Here is a 7990-nt window from a genome sequence, read left to right as displayed (position 1 = left end):
AGTGAAATCTCTTTGGTTTTGATCTTCCCAGCCACAACTTGAGTAGTGATCAAATTCACCAAAACATGGACCATTTTGTGGCTCTGGGAAGTACCCCGTTTCCTGTTCCTGATACTCCCACCCACCATGAGCATAATAACATGAATCATTCTGTGGTGGTGGAGAGTTTCTCATGAATTTTGATTGACCAAAAGATGATGGATACTCCTTTCTTTTTTGCAATGTGCCCAGTCTCAAACAATACTCATCCAAAGATAGTGGAAATTCCATAGTGAGGCAATATCACAAACAGCTAGTGGTTAGTATGCTAACAAGTGAATAAGCAAAGAAAACAAATTAAAATTTGCAGAAATTAGCAGTAATAAACTGAAACAAAAACTATTAACAAAAGAAAAGAAAAATTGCTCAATCTAGTTAACTTCCAATTGGAGAATTGTCAATCGAAAACCAATCCCCGGCAACGGTGCCATAAACTTGATGCGCATAAACTTGTTATGCTACGATTTAGGAAATTGCACGATCGGCAAAATTCCTTCCGGCAAGTGCACCGGTTATCGTCAAGTAAAAACTCACAATAGAGTGAGGTCGAATCCCACAAGGATTGGTTGAGTGAGCAATTCGGATTAGAAGTATGTTCTAGTTGAGCGGAATCAAGATTTAGATGAGAATTGCGGAATGTAAAATTGCATGAATTAAAGAGCGAGAAGCTAAATTGCTGAAATTAAAAGGGATGGGGGTGATTGCATGAATTTAATTGCAGAATGTAAAGAGAAAGTGGTAAATCAGAAATGGGGAATTCATTGGGTTTTAGGAGATATTGAGATCTCCGAATCAAAACATGTTTATCTCTTCCTCAACCAATGCGTTCATTGAATTTTGCTTGGCAATCTTATATGATTGGATCCCAATCCCTTGGCTCACCAATTCTCTCTAAAAACAAACAAATTCCCAATCCCTTGGTTTAAATGTTTGTAAGAAGAGATGATGCTCGATCACTGATTATACCACACAGTTTCATGAACCACAATTTGGTAGGATTACATGTCACAATATCCATCCAAATCCCAATCCAATTCACTGTGAGAAAGCTTCTCTAGCATGAATCCTCCATTCCTTTCCCAAGGTTCCGAAGGATTCCAATTATGGATAGTTTCTTTCCCAAGACAACTAACCAATGGAATTAGATCGAGAAGCTTTCTAACAAAATTCAAGAGAAAAGATTGAAGAAGAAGAATAAACTATTATTGATTCATTGAATTACAATAGAGCTCCCTAACCCAATGAAAGGGGTTTAGTGAGTCATAGCTCTGAATTCAATTACAAAACTCAAGAAAATGATCCAAAGTTCCCCGATGCCCCCTCAGGGGCTGGATTCCCCTTTCATCCAGTCCGTCTCAAATGCAGGAACTAAGGCCTTTAAATAGGCTCCCTAAATTACAAAATGAAAATGAAATTCAAAGCAAATTACAATCAAATGAAAATAAACTATTCTAGATGATTCTTGTGGCCTTGATTTGGTGTTGTTGATGGGCCTTGCTTGCTTGAAGGGTAGAGTGACATAATTGATCCAAAAAGGATAATGATCCATTAAACTACACTCAAACGTTGCACCCCCCTTTCTTGAGTCGTCACTTTGTTCTCTTGTCAACCTTTCCAATTTGATGCCAAATATAGACTATTATACCTCGTTGGAAAGCTATGGATGTCAGCTTTCTAACGCAACTGGAAGCACCTCAATTGGATTTCTACAACTCGAGTTATACTCCATGGAAGGTGAAGAGGTCAGCTGGCCTGATTGCATGTTGGTACTATGCTCTTCTATGCACATTACGGGGCTGTTTTCTCCCTCAATTTTTAGTATCCACCATGCATGCCATATATGCTTGGAAAGCTCTAGATGTCTTCTTTCCAATGCATTTTGAATCACCTCATTTGGAGTTTTGTAGCTCAAGTTATTTATGTTTGAAGAAGGCATGGTCAAGCTATTCCATATAACACGTTTAAGCTCCAGTTTAAGCTTAAACTGGAGCTTAAACGCTGGCACTCCCTGGAGGCACAAGCTCGAGCACGTTTAAGCTTCAGTTTAAGGTTAAACTGAAGCTTAAACGTGGAAATGAGAAAGCAACCCTGGAGGAGAAAAATAGTCGAACACGTTTAAGCTCCAGTTTAAGGTTAAACTGGAGCTTAAACGTGGAATGCTCCTGGTGCCTTTCTTACTTCTGGCATTTAACCTCCAGTTTAAGGTTAAACTGGAGGTTAAACGTGGAAATGCTCCCCTGGTGAGATTCTCACTTCTGGCGTTTAACCTCCAGTTTAAGGTTAAACTGGAGGTTAAACTTCAATTCCAGCATTATATGGCTTGGTAGTTTAAGTTCCAGTTTAAGCTTAAACTGGAACTTAAACTCCACATGTGATATTCAAGCTTCCTTTATTGATTTTGTTGCTTCCTTGCCTAGCCTCTTCTTCCCTGAAATCATCCAAACAATTGCATCAAAGTCTTGCAAAATTTCATGAGAAATCTTCCATTCATAGCATTCAAGTAATATAACTAAAAACTCATGGAATTTGCATCAAAATCTTCATGTTGAATGATTTAAGACAAGCATGACTATTTGGCCCAAATGATTACTTAAGGCTCAAGAAAATGCATAAAACAACTAAAAATAAAAGAAAAAGGCTAGTGAAACTAGCCTAAGATGCCTTGGCATCACTACCTCAAATGTTGGCCATGAGGGATTCAAGGTGCATAGTTAGAGCCAAAGTTGGTCTCCAACTATGTCTCAAACTACTCAATTCAAGGTGCATAGTTGGAGCCAAAGTTGGCCTCCAACTATGCCTCAAACTACTCAACTCAAGGTGCCAACGTTAGAGGGAATATTGGTCATCCAATGTTACCTCCAACGTCTTCGATAAATTTTGATTTCTGGAATCAGAAAAAGTTGCATCGACGCGCACGTGTGGGCGACGCGTGACAAAGCCAACGTTGGAGGGAACGTTGCCTCACCAACGCTACCTCCAACCCCTGCGAAAAGGATTTCAAAATTTGGAGTTGAAAAATTTGTAGTGACGCGTACGCGTCGATGACGCGTACGCGTAGGCGATGTGTACGCATGAAAATGGAAAAAATGGCAAGTCACGCGCATGCTTGGGCGACGCGCACACGTGAAATGGAAAAAAACAGCTTCCACGCGTACGCGTGGGCCACGCGCCACGCGTGAGTTAGCAAACATTGGTGTACCAACGTTGAGTCAAACGTTGCTGGAAATGCCCAAAAGAGTTATTTTATGCAACGTTTGAGTCAATGTTTTTTACACAAACATTGCTCACCAATGTTGAGGCCAAATTCATTCCAAAAGGGCACCCATGAAAGTATGAACGTTGGTGAATTAATCCCATTGTCAACATCATCAATAGTCAGTCCTAACTGCTTCAATCAAGGCCAAGGCCCACATCCAAGTACATGGAGATCCAATTGAAGAGTATAAATAGAAGAGGTTTTGAAGATTAAAAGGGGGCGCTGGTAGTAGTAGTAGGCTGCAGTAGTAGTAGGAGTAGAGGCTGGAGGATTAGAGACTCCAGAGCTCTCTTGGAGGATTAGAAACTCCAGAGAGCTTAGTTTAGAATTTTTCTTTTGTACCCATTTTACATTCTGCACTTTTCTTCTTAGTTTGTATTGAACTTCAATTTCTCTTATGCAATTTTAATTTCCTGCATTTCTACCTTTCTGCCAATTTTACATTTCCGTTCCTATTGAGCTTGATTTACTTTCATGAAATTTAAATTTCCTGCAAGTGTTCTTAGAGCGATGATCAATTAAACGCCAACTTCATTAAGGGCGGAGCTCTATTATACTTCACATAATTGTGTGAACTTTTTTCTCTTCTCAATCCGCTTAGGTTGCTATAGGATACCTTCTGTTTTGATTGAGATTCATTCACTCCGGAAGGGGATTTAAATCTGTTGAATGCTTGTGTGAGCCTCGAAAGGGGAATCATGAGCATTAGAATTAGAGCTCTATCCTTCACAATTCTCTTGACCAACACTATTTGGGAGGAATTGAGGTCTTGAGAATTAGTGTGGCTTATGGATAAGAGAATATGCTTAATCTCTTCTCATGACAATTAGATCAAGGAATTGGCAAGATTGATTGTGATTAGAGAGATTGGGTTGCCAAGAATTTGGGATCCAATCAATTTCAATCTACCACAAATCTACTCATATGATTGAGAAAGAAGTTGAAACCCATTTGATTCATGATGAATTATGATATCTCCAATCTCTAATGAATCTTTCCTTTTGTTAATTGTTATTGAGTTCATTTCAATTGCTTGATTTACTACTCTCTTTAATTTCCCTGCACCCAAATCCCTTTACATTTGATGAAATTTAAATTCTGTTGTCATTTACATTCATCTCTTTTACTTTCTTACTCTCTAAGTTTCAGTCATTTAAGTTTCTTGCCATTTAAGTTTCAAGCAATTTACATTCAACACTTTAGATTTCCTGCAATTTACTTTCTGTTGATATAATTTCACTCAAATCATCACTTTTTAGCTTGACTAGACTAATCACCTCACTAAAGTTTCTTAATCCATCAATCCTCGTGGGATCGACCTCACTCTTGTGAGTTTTACTACTTGATGCGACCCGGTATACTTGCCGGTTAGTTTGAGCGAAAGCATTTTCCGTTATCAGTACTGCCGGTTAATTTACCGGTACGCGTTTTTACGTAATTTTCTGATGAAAATTACATTTTCCAATTCAGAAAAATCTATGGAGTCCAAATATCATATTTAAATTTTCTAATTAATATTCTAAATTTTTGGATCCTATTTTGGGAAACTAAATTAATTAATTAAGTGGTTAATTAATTACGTTTAATTAATTATGGTTCTTACAATTCAGCCCTTCGGGCTCTTTCTCTCTAACGCACCTCGTTCCATAGTTTTCACTTTTTGAAACCTTAGTTTACTCTCTGATACATGAGCAACTAAACCTCTACTGTTAAGGTTAAGAGTTCTGTTTATTCTATGGATTAATACTATTACTCTTCTATTTTAATTCATGTATTAATTTCAATTTCAAGGTGATGACTAGAATTCACATCCCATTCAAAATTGGTGAATTAGTTCTTTTGGCAAGCACACCAAAATTATCATCAAGTAATAACCCACAGTGGAGTGGGATCGTATCCACAGAGATTGGCAAATTCGAGCAGTTTTAATCAATTGATGAATTAGTCAAGCGGATCAATAGGATTGTGAAGTGCAGAATTGTAAATGACATAAATGTAAATGGCTAGAATATAAAGAAAAGCAATAAAGTGCAGGAATATAAATGGCAGAATGTAAAGTGCAGAATCATAAATGACTTGAATGTAAATGGGAATGGAGAATTGTTGAATGTAAAAATAAGCTGTAAAGAAATGGATAGATAAGAATTGGGAAATTCATTGAGATTGGGAGATGTTGTCTCTTTAGATCAAATCTAGCTTATATCCTCTTCAATCATGCAACTCATTGACCTCTTGGAAATCATGATTGATTGAGCCCTAATCCTTTGGTGACTCAATCTCTCAGATCTTGATCAATAGCCAATTCCTTGGTCTAGTTGCTCATAAAGAGAGATATGCTTGGTCCCTGATTATACCACACACCATTATAGGTCCAAATAGGGGGAGGATTATATGTCACATATCCAAACACCAAAACCCAGATTCTACTTAAGTGTGAGAAGGGATTTCAACATGGTTTCATGTTTTCTTTCCCAAGGTTCCCATGAAACCCAATTGCATTCAATCTCTTTCCCAAGATAATTGAATACTAAGCATTAAGAACGAAATTCCTTCTAGCAAATCAAAGAGAAGATGAAGAGAAGAAGAATTTCACTATTATCAATCCATCAAGTACAACAGAGCTCCCTCTCTCAATGAGAGGGAAGTTAGCTACTCATAGCTCAAAAAATACTCAAAAGTAAAGTGTAAAGTGGATCTAAAACTGACTGCTTAACCCCTTTCTTCAGTACTCCTTGGGGGTATTTATACTACTCCTAGTAAAATAAAGGAATTACAAAAGTGAAAAAGGAAAATTACATTTTAGAGAGAAAAGAAAACACTCAATAAGTGTGACTTCTCAGCTGGCATGTGATTGGCGCTTTTCTGGCGTGTCACGTGCCCTTCATTTCTAGCTTGGCGTGCCACGCCCAATCCTTCAAGTGGCACGCTCGTCCCTCTAACAACCTTGGTGTGCCACGCCTTCGAACTTAAGTGGCACGCCATAGTGGAATTCTTGTGTTGGCGTGCCACGCCTTCGAACTCAAGTGGCACGCCCCTTGCCTTTCTCACTTCTCTTTGCCTCTGGAAACTTGAACTGGCATGCAACGCCCAGGGTTTGGCGTGCCACACTCTTGCTCTATGCTTGGCTAAGCTTCTTTGGAAAGTTACACTAGCATGGCACGCCTAGGGTCTGGTGTGCCACGCCCCTTTTGTGAGTGAGTGGTTCCTCTGTTTGGCGTGCCACGCCACGAACTCAAGTGGCACGCCCTAATACTTCTTTGCTCTTTGAATGACACTGGCATGCCACGCCTGGTTGCTCAAGGGGAACGCCTAAGTGAAGAATGGTGAGTGGCGTGCCACGCCTTCGATACCAAGTGGCACGCCCCATGTAATTGGCCTCTTTCATCCTTTCAGGAAACTTATACCAGCGTGCCACGCCTAAAGGCTGGCGTGCCACGCTCATGATCTTGTCTTGGTTCCAGTAGTTGGCGTGCCACGCCTCAACTTTCGAGTGGTATGCCATAGTGAAATTCTAAGGTTGGCATGCCACGCCTTCGATACCAAGTGGCACGCCCAATCCTTGCTTTTGGTCCTTTGTGCATTGGCGTGCCACACCTGGTTGCTCAAGTGACACGCCTAGTCTTCAATTGCCTTCAGCCCCTTCTCTGGATTGTTGTACCAGCGTGCCATGCCATGCTGCTCAAGTGGCACACCCATGGATTTGTGAACTCTTCAAGCTTGGCGTGCCACGCCTGGGTTCTCAAGTGGCACGCCCAAGTGACTTCTTGGGGCTGGCGTGCCACACCTTCGATACCAAGTGGCACGCCATAGTGAAGGTTCTTCTTGGAATGGTGAGTTGGCGTGCCACGCCCCTTTGCTCAAGTGGCACGCCCATAGTAATTGATGGGTCAGGCGTGCCACGCCCAGCCTGGCATGCCACGCCCCTTTTGTGTCCTCCATTGTAGCTCTCTGAAAAAATGCATTAGCGTGCCATGCCCAGTTCCTGGCGTGCCACGCCCTCATGCATGCTTGGACTTTTTCTCTAGACTTTAGTACTGGCGTGCCATGCCTAGCTCCTGGCGTGCCACGCCAGTGCAATTTTGTGTGGTTTGCTCCCAAGTGGCACACCAGTTTCACACGCCCAGCTTCTTGTTTGTCTTCTACCCATTTTTGATGCCTTCTTCACCTGAAATTCAGCACAACTCATCTCAAAGTAGTGTACCATAATATTCATCAAATAATGCATGAATTGTACTGATCAAATGAGATTTATGTTCTTTTATGGTCTTCTTTATGCAAGAAAGAAGGGTAGATGATGCAAGTCATCACAATACCAAACTTAAGTTTTGCTTGTCCCAAGCAAATCAATGTGAGTAAACCTTTATAACTTGAGGCCTTGGCTTTGAGTGATTGCAATACAACTAAGAGTAAGACTAAGTGTTCAACACATGTATGAATGTTTCAATGTCATGGAAAGCTCTTAGATCCTTGAGGGTTCTTTCAGGTATAGGCTTTAGGGGTCCTTTCTATTGATTGTCACCTTGAAGTAGTAAGGGTTGTTTTGCTTTCTTGACCACAACTCTAAGTGTTTTGTCTCAAGACAACCCTTTAATTAAGCTTTCAATTAGCACTCACAAACCAGTTGGTTTTAGGGTACTAGATGTTGAGACACCCCTAAGAATTTACTTGCACAGGTCTCCTCTTGACACATCTTCA

This window comes from Arachis hypogaea, chromosome 13 (genome assembly GCF_003086295.3).
Source record: "Arachis hypogaea cultivar Tifrunner chromosome 13, arahy.Tifrunner.gnm2.J5K5, whole genome shotgun sequence".
NCBI classification, from domain to species: Eukaryota; Viridiplantae; Streptophyta; class Magnoliopsida; order Fabales; family Fabaceae; genus Arachis; species Arachis hypogaea.
The sequence above is the reverse complement of the archived record's forward strand: the minus strand, read 5'-3'. Positions refer to the sequence as shown.